This window comes from Arvicanthis niloticus, chromosome 1 (assembly GCF_011762505.2).
Source record: "Arvicanthis niloticus isolate mArvNil1 chromosome 1, mArvNil1.pat.X, whole genome shotgun sequence".
In the NCBI taxonomy this organism is placed as follows: Eukaryota; Metazoa; Chordata; class Mammalia; order Rodentia; family Muridae; genus Arvicanthis; species Arvicanthis niloticus.
In genome coordinates, this window is record NC_047658.1 from 158,609,045 (window position 1) to 158,625,159 (window position 16,115).

The following is a 16,115-nucleotide window of genomic DNA, read 5'->3' on the forward strand; positions in this document are numbered from 1 at the left end:
AATTTAGACTCTCTCTCTACAAAATGTCTAACAGGGAGTCTCTGAATTTGCTTTCATCTGGGGCTGGAGGAAGCCTCTCTGTTAATGCCTGGAGAAGGCACTGATCTAAGAGTACAGCAGAATATCATTAGGAAGCATTTCACTGATATTTTCTTAAGACCAGTCATATTTGGTTCTACCCTAGACCTCTGGGCTAGCTAGTCACTGGTTCCTGGCCATCCAAGCAGTTTCAGGCATGGACTCATTCTTGTGGGATGGACCTTAAGGTAAAACAGACATTGGTTGGCCACTCCCACAAATGTTGAGCTACCATTGCCCCAGTACATTTTGCAGGCAGGACAGAATATAGGTCAAAGGTTTTATGGCTAGGATAGTGTCCAGGTTTCTTTTTCCACAGCCTTCAGTGTACCATCCTGTGCCAAAGAGACTAGGACACCAGGGGGAAGGCTCTAAGCAGGCACTGATTTGACCTGTCTCCTTTCAAGAAGTTGTGTGGATGTTATGCTTAGCAATTGCAATATCCATTTGCAAAGTGCAATCTCTGTCCTAAGATCAACCTATGTTGTTTGGGGATCTCCACAAGACTCCTTCAGCCAGCAACTAAACCAAAGTTAACTCACTCTCTCCAATAAGAGACATCCCTGGCAACAGGACAAGTTGCAAATATGAGCTCATAGGGACTAGAACAACATGCACAAGGCTTGAAAAGATCTTATCACACCTATAGCTTCACCTGATGTCTGTGATGGCTCACACTGCCATCTCTGGAGGGTGGATCCCCATAACTCATGTTCTCCATCATATGTGCAGAGTGAGCTGGTAGTCAGAATTTGTCAAATATGTCAGATAGTCAACTGTAAACCAGGAGGCCTGAGTCCAGTCTAAGCTCTGCCTTTCTTAAGCTTTATGACCTTGAGCCTAAAGGACTGGTACTGAGATCAGAAGATCTTTGACCTTACTGGTAACATACATTGATATGCTCTATAAAGCCTGCCCACAGGAAAGATCGGTCTTCAAGTATTTCAGTCTAAACAAACTTAGATAGACAGCATCAATGGCAACTTAATATTTTGAACAACTCTCAAATTTCATCCTCTGAAAATGTCCCAAGACATTGTTTCCCATAATTGAGTTTTACGACTCTTTTTATGAGGGCAGATGCCAGCACATTCCTGGAAATTCCAAGTGTATGGAAGTGTACACAGTTGACTTTCACCTGGGGATGCTTTGAGTTTGCTCCTTGGCTCTGAAAACTTTAAAAGAATGTTGTAATATAGGCGATCAGTCATCAACTGAGAAAGTGCTCAACAAAGAAAGAAACGTATGAATACATCCCTGGTTAGTATTTTCTCAGACTTCAAGGCTTCAGTAAGACCACTATCATCTCCCCCACCACGAGTTCATCTCCTATATACTTGCCTTTAGAACCAGTTAGCATATAATTTTCTCTCATTTTTGTATTTGTGAGATGCTAAGGATTATATGGCCACTATGTGTGTATTTCATTGTCTCACCATTTATAAATCATGTAGTAGAAGATAACTTTGTTTAAAATTTCATGAACAGCAACTGCAAAATATTAAACCCCCGAGGCAATGCCCTCCATAGTATAGAGTCCTGTGCAACTGTGAAAAGCCAGAAAACTACCTCTGCCCTGAACTCACGGGTGGTAATGAAGCCAGACAAGGTCAGTGGTTCCTGGACCATCCAAACTGCTCACATCCTGTATCTCTAAAAAAAAGCGTCATCGCTGTGGCTAATAAATAGAACAGAGTTGAACTGCAGACATGGCTTATGAAAAGGAGAGGCAATCTATGCTTTTGGGGGGCTCTACATTTACCTAAAGTCAGACTTGGAAAACCAAAGGGAAAGTTTTGAATGCTTCTTTCACATTATTAAAACTATATTATCAAAAAAGTACATTAAAATAAAGATGGAGTGTCAGACATGCATGTTTCCACAGAAAGCTGATGCTTTTTTAAAACCAGTAACTCAGAAGTGAGCACAGGGAGCACCTTACTTCTTCACATTATCTTTCCTAGAAGGAACCCTGCCCAGAATGAAGGCTATCAATGTTTTTATGAGAAATATCCTCTTTTGTTCCAGAGAGTGATCAAAACAAAGAAAAACAACCCTCCTTAAATGCCTCAGCAACATATTCATGTACATGAGGAACATTCCTTGACCACAGGAAGACCTTTGATGGATTTTGCTGGAGTCTACAGAATACCAAAGTCATCCAGATGGGGCTTTGGAAGGCAGCCCCACAGTATTGAGTGGGAGGACACTCTCTGGAAAGCACACCAGCTTCACACAGACCTATGGGCAAAATTGTGCTTCTGTACTTATGAGACTTCCCTAGAGGCAGGGAACCTACTAAGCCATCTGGAACTAAAGTAAACCCAGTGTTCATAGCATGAGGCCTCCCCGGACATGCTCTGCCATTACACTCCTGAAAACTCAATAATGGTTTAAAGCTGGGGATTTTTCTTTGTGTGATTTTAAGAATGTTTTTAGTTGAAATAAAACTGCATCACTTTCCATCTTTTCTGTCCATCTTCCAGCTCCTTCCAGCTAATTTCTCTCAAACCTTCAAACCCTTCTCCCACCCTTCCACTCTCAAGTTGGTAGCCCCTGTTCTTTAATTATTATTCACACACACACACACACACACACACACACAATTGTTTGTATGTAAATGCTTTTAGGATTGGCCACGTTAAAGGGACTCAGTTTTCATTTAAGACAACTTGGTTTTTGAGAGAACAGAGAAAATGTGATAGATATGCAGAATGGAATTTTAATCAAGCATAAAGAAAAAAATTGCATTTTCAAGTGAATAATAAAAATGGAAATTATTATGTAAAGGGAAGTAATCCAGACTCAGAAAGACAAATGTTTTCTCTCATATGTGCATCCTAGATTTTATATATGTATGTGTACATATGTAAATTGATGTGCATATCAATAGATGGTGTGAGTATAGCTTATGAAATTAAGCAGAAAATTGTGGGAAGCGGGAAGAGATCACTAATGGTGGATAGAAAAACAGAAAGAAGAATAGATGTGAAACCACCAGGGGCTCTGGGAGAAAGAAATACAGCATATTTTTCTCATTCATATATATATATATATATATATATATATATATATATATGAGAAAAATATATATATATATATGAGAAAATATATATATATATGAGAAAAATGCTAGATGTGCTAAATTCATGCCATCCTAATGATATAATTTTAATTTTACCTCTTTAAAGACTCAATCTCCAAATACAGTCATATTTTGTGATTCTTGAAATTAGAACTTCAGCACATGAGTTCAAAGACACACAAACTGAACCATGACATAGAATAATAGAATAATGGGAAAAAGTAGTTTCAGAAAAGCTGCCTTCCTGATTTGTTCTACATATGTCTAAAATCCATACCTATAGAAAGGGAAAGCTTCAGAACCAAAAGAAAAAAAATTAACTTTCTATAATTTTACCTTCAACACATCATCAGTGTGTGGATTAGCATGACCCTCATTGTCTGCCCGTTGGCTGAAGGAACTGAAGTGTAAAGGAACAAACAGCCTTGATAGCAGGGGAGCTCGGGAATCACCTATTGTCACATGAAATGTTCCTGGGTCCTTGCTTTGAGAAAATATACTGAAGATATTAAGGTTCCCATCACTCAGTGTAGACTGGGCGAAGCTAAAATACTGCCTTCCTCCAAAAACTGATGCACAGGCTGATAGATTTTCTGTCCTAAAGACATAATAAATCTGCTGATGCCACACTCCAAAGAGAAGGTTAGGCAGGTGCACTGGAATCGGTTGCAGATGAGTCCTCATAATGCCCTTCCCTTGTGTGTGCTTCACAGTAGCAGCTGCAAAGAAGAGACGGCCATTTCTTAAGACACAGATGGCTGCCAAGCTGGCTCTGTTGAAGCCCCTCCTGCCTCCTGAATTGACAATGAGCTTTTGTGAACTCTCTACTCCAAGGAAAACTTCACTTCACAAGCTCTTACTTCCCCTTTGCACATAAATGTTATGAATATGCATTCAATGCCACAGATCAGTAGTTCATTCTACCTTCATTCCTTGCCTACAAGCCTCGGGACTGCAAGAACTGTATACGTCTCATCTTCCTTTAAGATTCTCACCAATTAGGCTAAAGAACAAAAAGACAAACTTTGGGAAGAGATGGTGGCACTATACCACCAGAGTGAGTAATGCTCAGAGTGAGTGATGCTCATGATAAATGATGAGACTTTCAGATTTTAGCAAAGAATTTCTTAATGAGCCTTAGTGATGGATGTCAAACAAATCTGGAGATAGGTAGGTAGATAGAAGATAGAAAGATGATAGATAGATAGATAGATAGATAGATAGATAGATAGATAGATGATAGATAAATAGAGATAGACAGACAGACAGATGATAGATGATGATGATAGAGATAGATAGATCATAGATAAGTGATGATAGATGATAGATAGATATAGATAGATAATAATGATAGATAGATAGATAGATAGATAGATAGATAGATGATAGAAAGATGATAGATAGATAGATAGATAGATAGATAGATAGATGATAGAAAGATGATAGATGATAGATAGATACATAGATACATAGATAGATAGATGATAGATAGATAATAGATGGTAATAGATAAATGATATAGATAGATCATAGATAGATGATGATAGATGATAGATAGATATATAGATAGATAGATAGACAGACAGATAGACAGTATATAGATTATAGAACAACACATGCCTACTACACTGGTATGCTCGAAGAATCAAAACATCTCAGACTTCACTTCCTGGTCTCTTTTGTCTCTTGAATACCTTATGCATCAGCTCTAAGCCTCTCGAGATTTCATTTTCTTACCCATTAAAATAAAAATGAAAAATCATAATAATCTCATAGCAGGCTAAGATACAAATAGTGGCCCTTCTACAGACAACAGGGAGCTGAAGGCAGATACTAGACACATGTCACATGATGCTGTGAATAGTGTTCTCCCTCCTTTATCCAGCTCACCTTGTTTATATTTCAAGGCTCACAACCCTTGTATTCAATCTTACTGACTTGGCTTTCCCTGTATCTCCCCTCATCTCTTATTTACTGTGCCCAATTATAATTTGCAAGCTCTTCTGTGACAAACTTTTCCTGGAGAATTGTTACACATGTCTATTCAACCCAGGTAGGGAGCCTTATCAGACCAAAGTAAGGATACCACCAATGTACAGCTTGGCAAACCAATGAATTTGTGTTTACAGGAGTATGACTGAGAGGTTACTTACAGGAGCAGAGATGAGACACCTGAATCACAAAGTCTACTAGAGCATGGGTGACCTCCTATAAAAGCTAGGAAACCTGGAGCACACTGCACCGTAAAAAACATTTGGAGAGTGTCACGTCCCTAAGGAACCTGGTCTAAACTATGTCCAGGAAGTTCTTGTCTCTGCTTCTTCCAGGCAGCTGGTCTTAACTCAGAGTCCTGGCTTGTTTCTGATGTTTGGATTGTCTGAGAGAAACTCTTAGGAATTCTATTGCTTACTGTTTCAGGGAGGGGCCTAGTGAATCCAATAGGTTTCATGGATTTCCTGAAGCTATTTTGAGTTGTTTACTCTCCTGTTTAAAGACCTCTCCTGCAGGATGGAATGTTTCACTTGTGGAGAAAACTCTTACACAATCAAATACCATTACATACTCTGACTCAATTCAAAAGAACACAGCATCTTTGGGATAGCAAATGTGCAGGACTCATCTATGAAGCCAGCTCAGAAATGTGTCAGCACCTTGTTCACCGAAGGATTTCAGCACAAATTGGCAACTAACACCAAATTCACAGCTCCTTACAGCAATGAGGACAGGTAGCCATGGACAAGGAGCTCATCAGCACTGAGTTTTTGCCTTGATGGGTATAGCTTACCTTATTTGGATGGCATATCAATAGCTGCAAGTTTTACTTTGGCAGGCAAACAGTGATCAACACAAGAGCTCATGAAGCTGGCCTCTGAATCCAAACAACTGCACATCAGCCAAACTTCAAATAGGATGCAACACAGCTAACTTTGATTCGAGCCCCTTCATGTGGTTCTTCATTGATCCTTTCTCAAGGAATCCTGCAGAGGCAGAAGCAAGCCAGATGCTGTTTATTCGGGGGGGGGGGGGGAGGAAAATAAAGAAGAAAAGGAAAGAAAAGAGAAAATGTAGCCCATGAAATAGTGACACCTAAATTGACAAGATGAAAGTGTAGAAGAGTCCCCTTCTTTATAAGGTGACATTTTTTTAAACCTAAGCATAAAGTGTGGTTGGCTGCTTACTGCTTCCCTCATGTAAAAATTCTAAATAGTTAATAAAAATTACATGTATGTTGTCACTTATCTTAAGAGGTATTTAGATATAAATTAGCTGACTCAAATGAGAGAAGTAAGCTTAAGTTTTAAGAAACTGTGAGATTGCATTGCAAAGTGTGTATACTGTCTCTCATTGCCAGGAGCAAGTCCTGGGATTTTTAATGCCCCACCCCTACTATCAGCAATTCTTAGAAAATCTTTTACTTACAGATGTCATTTTACGGGTGTGTCATCAGTTTTACTACAATTTTAACTTTCACTTCTTCAATAATCATCTTTCCACATGCTTTTTCTACTGTTGTTATTATTGCTGCTATTGTTATTATTATATTTTAATATTTAGAATAACTTTATTTACTTTTCCATTTATTTATTCAGTTTACATCCTGGTCACTGACCCCCCTTCCGGTTCCTCCCTCACATGAGGACAGAGAAGGGAGCCCTGTTGGGGAAAAGATTTCACAGACAGGCAACCACCTTAGGGACGGTCCCCAATCCAGTTGCTAGGGGGACCATATGAAGATTGAGCTGCATATCTGCTGCATATGAGCAGGGAGCCTAGGTCCAGCCAGGGTGTGCTCTTTGGTTGGCAGTTAGTCTCTGAGAGCCCCCAAGGGTCAAGTTTAGTTGACTATGTTGGTCTTCCTATGGCGTTTCTATCCCCTTCAGGGCCCTCAATTCTTCCCCCAACTCTTCCATAAGAGTCCTCTAGCTCTATCCAATGTTTAGCTGTGGGTAATTTGCATCTGTTTCAGTCAACTACTAGGTAGAGCCTCTCAGAGGACAGACAGCCATGCTAGACTCCTGTCTGCAAGCATAACACAGCATCATTAATAGAGTCAGGGATCAGTGCTTGCCCATGGAATAGATGTCTGGTTGGTCCACTTATTGCTTGGCAGTCTCTACTTCATCTTTGTCCCTGAATTTCTTGTAGACGGGGCAAAGTTTGAGTCAAAATTTTTGTGGATGGGTTCGTGTTCTTATCCCTCCACCGGGGGCCCTGCCTGGCTACAGGAGGAGGGATCTTCAGATTCCATATCCCCACTGTTATGAGTCTCAGCTAAAATTACCCCCCATAGGCCCCTGGGAGCCTCCTCCCTAGCCCCAGGTCTCTGGCAAATCCTAGAGCTAATTCCCATACCCCACCCATGTCAGCTACAGATCTCCATTCACTATCCTAGCCTTCTAGCCCTCTCTCCTATCTCCCTCCTCACCTGATCCCAAATCCCCCACATTCCCCTCCTCATCCCATTGCCCACTCAGTTCCCTCCCTCTACCTGCCTCCTATGAATATTTAAGTGAGATTCAAACATTTTCTCTTGGGCCTTCCTTCTTGTTTAGCTTTTCTGTGTCTATAGAAATTGCTGGGCTTCCCAGTGGGTAAACATCTAAAGATAATGGCTGTTCATCCTCCAGAATCCTTCAGCAGCCAAGAGTACAGCAGGGAAGGATATGAGAGCTATGAACCCTCTTCTTCATAAATGTCCATACAAGGAAACTGAACTAGCACAAATAAAAATGGTATGTCTATGAACTCATAGAGACTTGAATAGCAGGTCCAAGACAGATACGGTCCCAGCACTGAGGGGAAGTGGATGCATGCATTCATCCCTAACCCAGAAACTATTTCCAAATATTAGACACTCACAATAGAAAATTTATTTTTCCTCAATGGAATCTCACAAGGGCAGGCCTCATGCCCAGCAGTAGATGTCACTTGGTGGTAATTTTGCAGATGTTCTTGTTTTGTTTTGTTTTTGTTTTGTTTGTAGCACAGTGCTTTGTCTGAGTACTTTTCCCCTAAAGGTCTTTGACTTATATATCATGTTTTCAGGTTTTGTGTTTTATAGTATTTCTGTGTGGGAATGTATCTCTGCATCTATATGTGTGTTTCTAATTTGTTTTATTTATCTCTTTTCTTCTTTAACAACATCAACATGTTGACATCCAAAGTACATGGCTTGGAACTGAAAATGGACCCCCCCCCCCAAGACACAGTTATTAAATTAACAGGCGGTCAAGCCAAGAACAGGTAAGATTTTGCACAGAGCCTTACCAACCTAAGACAGAAGTGCATTGCTTTTGATAATGCATATTCCATGATGGGTAAGAAAGACATTATTGTCAGAACAAACTAAGACAGACCCAGTCTTGTTTATGAAATAAAAATCGGGGAGAGGCTTTTTGGGCTGCTTGGCAAGAATCTGACATGGGCCAACGACGAGGAAATAAGCTGCTTGGCAGGAATATGACATTATGCTAGAACAAAGAAGTAATTTTAGGCAGGAATCTAAATCTTAGGCTAGAACAAGGAAGTAGTCTTTAGACATGAAAATGACCTTGGGCTAGGATAGGGAATTTGGCTCAGATATTTTGCTTATCCTGATAAGCCCTTAGAAACAGTAATCACGAGAGTGTTCACAAAACTTTATTGATTTGCTTGTTCTTTGACTACTTGAGTTTATTGTCTTGCTTGTTCCTTGACTATTTGCATCTATTGTATTGCTAGTTTCTCAACCTAGAACTGACCTTAATAATTGCATGTAATTAAAATGGTATGAAAGTGAAAAGGAAGAGGAGGGATAAAACAGGAGGTTTCTAGGGAGGTGAAGTGAGGAAAGAGAATGACATCTGAAATGTAAATAAATGAAATATCAAATAAAAAAATCCAAAGGGCAAGAGTTAGGCATGTATGTTTTTACCAGAATAAAGGCACTTTGCCCTCCAGAACATTGCTATCATGACAAAAATTTTTCCAATAAAATGAGTCATTCTTTAGTCATAGTCTTTTTGACTTGCAATTTAGTAATTTACCCTTGATATTAACTTAATAATATAGGAATATGACTCTGAATTAAATAACAAAATCCATGAGAAATAAAAAGGAAGAAAACACAAGCAGCCTGTGTATTTTTCTTAAATTAATTCATGCAACATTAACTACTCCAATGCACACATTTACCTCAATCTTATAGACACATGCAGTATATTAATATTTTATGGTCCATCCTCTTTTTATCACATCCTAACCCTGTTCATTCTGTGTACATTTTTCTACAATTCCTCAAAGTTTAACTGATTGGTTCCATTTAAATTTTAGCATTTTAAATATTATTGAAAAGCTGCATCAGTTATTTTAAAATGTTACTATTTGTTTACAAATCAATTCACCTGTGCTCTCTAATGGAGAACTAATGACTGTGAATGCTACAGTTCTTACTTCTCAGGTGGCTTTACATTCCATGAGCCTTGGGTACTAAAACATGGAAGAGGTGAGGCCTGCCTGTCCCTTTCTGCATGTCTGCCCATCCTACAAGTGTTCTCCTATCCTTGCTGCGACAACAGTCCTTCCCCAGGCAGTAGAATTTATAATCACTAACAATTCTGGGTTTTGTTCCTTCAAATTGATAGCCTTTATTGAAAGATGATCTATCCATAGAAGTCTAAATCCAAATTCCATGGAGTTAACATATGATCTGAGATGCCAAGAAAAAATAAAATATGCCTCTTAGAGTTTGGAGGTTGGTCCAAAATTTCCTGGGGTATCAGCTAGAGTTACATTGGGCTGCCTTCTTAGAGGAAGTCTGTCCTTTGTGAAAGCATTTCTAAATTTCTTTAAAACTCAAACTCGTTCCTCTGTGCCTCAAGCCTGAGGAAGGCCCCCATTGTACTTTAATGTTCTATTTTTGGTCCTTCAACATTATACTCAATTTAATACAGTTAATTCTTCCTTTTGCCATATTTACTATGATTTATCTGCTCCTGACCAGACTCTGGGTCTGATACTACCTTAGTACCAAGAATAATCCCAGAAAAACAAACCTCAAAAACAAGATTAATGTATTCATCTAGTTGTATCCTTGGCTATAAACAACATACTGAGTTCTTGCCAACTTGAAATGAGAAAACAGTAATCCTGGTATACTGGGTATTGTGATTAATTAAATTGTCACCTATGGTTGATTGTGATAAAATGTCTAAAGACACTTGTGGAACCAAATCTCTTCTCTTGATGTAAATGGGCTAGAATGTTTTATTATTACATGGGAGACCATGAAAAACAGAAGTGACAAGCTTGGGACTTTAAACTCTTAGTCTAATTAAAAAAGCACGAGAGATTCTCCATATGTCACTGAAGAATCTTTTTATTTCACTGAAAATCACTGTCAAAATTCAAGCATATCAGTCTTCAGTCTTAGAATCAAGAACAGTTGACTTCCCAGACTGGCTAGAGCTGACATACCAAGGTCTGAGGTAGAAAAAAAAAAAGTACTGAATCATCCTCAAAGGTTCTTGTTTCTTTGCTGTAGTATTTCTGTATCTGTCAGTCACTAACTTCAGAGTAAGCACAAACTTGAAATATGAGTTTTCAGGCAGGAAACATTAATTTGAAATATTTACATAGAAACAATGGAAAATTACAATGGATCTTCATATAATTATGTGTGAAAGTTAGCTAAAGAAAAAAATATCTCCCCGGCCTCTTTATGAAGCAAATAATATGTCCGATGAACTTGACCTGAGGCAAGTTTGTTGGAGTGTAAGTATGCACTGAACAGTGAAATATCAGATGTGCTTGAGCTTCTGGCCCTGTATGTAGTACTAACTTAGTTTTTTCTGCCAAGTCTCTACTGTCATTGCTCAGGAATCTGTAAAAGCAACCAATCTTCACACTCATCACCTGATCTTGCTATGGACTGACACGTTTTAAATGTTTTTAAATGAGTTATATATTCCAGTAAAAGTTACAGTAATTTGAGGTATAAATCATGATGGTGGTGGATCTTGGCATCATTTCTTATACCTTTAAAATGCTGTTTCCTCATTACCTCCAGGACTCAGTTTATTACCCTACTTCTGGATGAAAGACCTTCTGTGCTACATCTGACAGATAAAATTTATTTACATAGCATCTAATTATGAGTTAACACCTGTGATGAAAATCTCTTCCTGGACCAAAATACTTTCACCTCAATCTTGCCTGTGATGTCAAGAATGTTTTATGTTAATATGAAACATCTCCCCAAAAGATCATAAATTGAGAACTATTGAGAACAGTACAAGCTGGTGGAATGTTTGAAATGTTAATAGATTGTAGAGGCTCTCTTTTACTGAGTGGTATGACTCACTGATGAAATTATGATTTCTATGACACTAATATTGATAGAAACTAAGAGAAGGGGATGACTAGAGAAAAGAGGTCACACAGAGTGAGCCATTACAGAATTTTTTTGTTCTCATTCCCTTCTCTCTGTTTCCTAACCACTATGAGACAAGCAGATTTTGATGCTGTAGCTTTCCACCATGATATTCTGCCCGACCATAGATCCCAAACCGTTGGATTCCACTGAGCATGTACTGAACCCTCTGAAATGGTAAACTGTAAATGTTGCTTTTATTTGCTCAGATAATGGGATAATATGAGATACGTAGCCAAGCTGTGTGAATGCATGCCTTGTGCTGAGCCCAAGGCCTTCTCTGTCCTAACTCTCCCTAGGACTAGGGGTAGAAGCTTCTAGCCTTCATAAAATCTAGTCTTCCAAGCTGAGTGATTCAATCCTGCTTCTGTTGGCTTCTGAATAAATTGCTCTGCTTAGCCTCATACTAACTTAGGCAATCTGTTCTAATCATTTGGCTCCTTCTTAATCTCTGGATCATTCTGTCTTCATGTGTATCTAGCCTGTTCTCTCTGCTACATGTCTCTGTAACACTGTCCCAGTAAAACTGCCATACACATCAACCACACACTTCATTCCACACACCTCGCACCATGCATCACACACAGCACACACCACAACCCCCCATGCCTGTCTCTCTCTTTCTCCCTCCCTCACTGCTCTTAAGTAGTTTCTCTTTCCTGTGCTGTTCTTGTGTGAAGTGACTGTATCCTATCTCTGACTCACTCTGTCAAATCTTTCTCTGTTTCAACACTTTGTCTGCTTCTCTATTAGACTTCACTTTCAAACATAGCTTCTTCAAACAACTTTACCTTCACTGTTAGGGATTAATGGTGAGTACTAAGGGTGTACCTACATTTCAGGCAGATCACACTGTAAACTAGGATGTATCTGCATTGGATGATATAGACCTTTAAGGTATTTGGATGTGATCCCATGCCAGAGCAGCAATGTTGCTGGGTTAAAATTTCTCTATGGTAAACTAAAATAAATTTTCTTCCCTCTTTTGCATTGGGTTTTTTCCTCACATACTTTTTTTCACAATGAAGGGAGAATATCTATAATCTAAAAATGAACCATGAGGTTATCAAGTATATGGCCAAATGACATTTTCTTTCATAATTTCTAACCCATCTCTTATAATTCATTATGCTTGTTGATAATGTATTGATTAATGAGCACTGTGAATAATCCATAAGACAGCCACAGTATAAAATTATGACAACTTCAAAATAGCTGGTATGTAATGAAGCTAGACTATTAACTCAGATTTTCAAACTTCTACTAACAAACCCCTTACTAGTTCACTGTATTACAGATCCTAGATTTTTAGAGCAAACTTTCATAATTAAGTCTCCTGACCCTGGAATATAATAAGGCTGTGAACAATGGCTGTGGCTAAATAGGGACAGGATGGTAACATATATATTGAAACCACAAGACTGAAGAGACCATAAAGGGCTTAATAAAAGAATGGCCTGGTCAGATTTATTCACGAGGTGATAACTCTGTTGAGAAAGGGACAAGCTAAATGAGAACTAGTTAAATGAGAGAGACAAATGTTTCGAGAAAACAGAACCTAATGTAGGATTCTAGAAAGAAACCATATATTCTGAAAAGTTATGAGGTATGAAAACTGAATTGGAGGCTAAATGAATGATGGGAAAGTAAATAAAAGAGGGGGTTAAGGGCAACTTTCAAGGTTTCCAATTAGGAGTATGTAAAATGGATGCAAAAAGAACCAACTGAGTAAAATGGACTGCATGAGAAGGTCACTTCTGTTGTAAACAAATTAAGTTTCAAGTGTCTGTTTCAGGTATTTGTTCTAAAACAGTCCACCACTGTTTCTCTCTGCCATCAATACATTATGAGAGCTGGTAATCATTCAAGATACTGAACTAGGCACATTTGCACATTTCTTTAATCCCATCACAATAAAGGCAGAAACAGGAAGATATTGTGAATTCTAGGCCAGCATTTTCTACATAATAAGCCAGAGCAACATAGAGAAATCCTGTCTTAAACAAAGAGAGAAAGAGAAAGAGAAAGAGAAAGAGAAAGAGAAAGAGAAAGAGAAAGAGAAAGGGAAAAAGAAACAGTGATAGATGATTGATAAACAGATTGATAATAGGTAGATAGATAGATAGATAGATAGACATAGATGCATAAATACATACATAGATACATAGATTCAATAACAGTCAATTTAAATACATATTTGCTCAAGCCATTGGATGTGTGCTCTACTTTTCATTCAGTTCATAAACAATTGTTTAATTTTTTTATTTTCTTTACAGTCTCTGTAACTACAATCTCTGTAACTTTAAAAAAAAGTCTTATAATAAAGTTTAATGTTTCTTCTACCTTGTGGTACTGCTTCAAACATTAAGTGAAACAATAATGAGGAAATTATGGTAAATATAAAGAACACTATAAAGCTAAATTTTTCATCACTAGAGTTAAATATAAGCAAGCCCAGAGGTTGTCTTTATTGAATTGAATACAATATTTTAATAAAGATAAAGGCTCCGGAAAACCAGGACACAAAGACCAAAAATCTAAAGTGTGTAATTTTAGGGTCATCTCTTGACCAAAGAAGAAACACAATCTATGGAGAGGATGCATGGGGCACATAGATTGTTGTGGCCCCGAGCTGCCCCACACTTGGGGGCCAGAAATGTCTTGGACTGCTCTGTCACTGTTAGAACCCATACTGCCCAAGGGCCCCAAGCTGCTCCAGTCTGCGGGTCAGGGTTCAGCAAGAGAGAGAGTGAGGATGGACTCGAGGAATGGAGACCAGACAGAGTGTGATTCAATCCCGTTTATTCTTCAGTCTCTCTTCTTCTCTCCAAGTCCCAAGTCTTGAGTTCCTAGTCCCTGGTTCCTAGTTCCTAGTCCCTAGTGCCTCCAAGTTCCAAGTTCTTTCTCCAAGTGCTAAGTGCCTACTACCTAATAATAATTCTTCTTCTGAGTTCTCTAGTCCAAGTGTCTTCTTCCTTAATGCCTAATTCCTACTCCAAGTTGTACTCTCTAACCTAATTCCTAGTTCCAAGTTGTACTGTTAATGCCTAATTCCTACTTCCAAGTTGTACTCTAAGTTGTACTCTTCGATAGATACATACATAGATAGATACCTCTCCAAGGTTCTGAAAGCACTTATCAATGTTTCTATATGTATCAGACAATAAGAATGGTGCCTGCACCTGTTTCTTGTTCTCCCGCACTAGCTGTTAGTTTGTTGGCATTGCATTTATTATTTTGGTTACCAACACCTCATTTTTCTTTGCAGTGCTTCCTTTCTCCTAAGTACTATTCTTATCCTTTGAGGAAGAGGAGGGACAAATAATTCTAATTAGCTGTTAGGAATGTCTTTGCAAATCAGACATTGCAAAGTAGAGCATCTAATCCAGTGTCTACCAGTAATTAGTCCAGCATAGTTTTCTTTATTCTAACCAGCCATGACAGTACAGTACTAAAGACACTTGTTCCTTGTATTTAACCCATGGCAGGAATCAAATTATCTCTAGTTTGTTTTTGTTCATTTCCAATGAGTTTGGATTCAATCCTGGACCTTATGGCCATTTTGTCACCAGATAGAGTGAGCATGTCTGAAAACTAGATCATCACAAAGGAAACTATGGCTAAGCAGATGGGACTGGGAATGTTGTTTCTAGTGTTGTGTGAAAACACAATTACCAGTGTACATTTCCAGTAATATGAATAGTTTATTCATATGTTTCCCAGTTATTCTTGTTATTCTTGTTTAATCCAATTTCACTGTTGTTTTTCTGCTCTCTTAAAAGATTCCTGACTGATGTTGTCCTAAACATACACAACTCAGCCTTCTTTAGAACCATGCTCAGTCTATTCCACTTGCTAGCTTTCCTCATACCTTTTTCCTCTATCTGAGAAAAGCCCACATCTCTAAGAAAACCTTCTAACCAAAGTTAGTGACTTTTTACTGTCTGACAGCTAATCTGCTTCTTTACATTATCAGTTATTGTGGTGCTCAGCCCATATATTATATACAAAACATGACAATTCTGATGTAAAGGGAATGGTGCTTCAGAAGTCAAGGTTCTCTGCTGAATTCTCTGTAACTCTGAATCCTGAACGGGGTATATTATTTAGCCCCTTAGAAAACTTCTTTCTCGGCATGGGTTATTCTGATATATTTCTGTTAAAAGCTGTGATTCATCTATCTGAATAAAAGCACAAAAATTATTTGGAAAAAATGACAATTTTGAATGGGAAAATATAACTACTAATGGAGATACTGATTAATTGGTCAAAAAACATTTTTATAATTGCTTTAAAAGCAAACTCCTATAAGAGTATCAGAAACTATTACTCAGCCAATCCAGTCACCATGAAGGGTAATTGCTAGGGAATTATGACTAATGCCAGCTCCCAAGTAACAGTCAATCTCTGGTTTCCTTCCATTACATTACTTACCTCAGATTTAAACTTTCTCTAAAATCTAACTTATATTTCTCACATTTGTCTAATAAAAGCAGTAAATGTGACTTTCTGGGGAAAAGTGAAGAGACCAGTAAAGTGAAA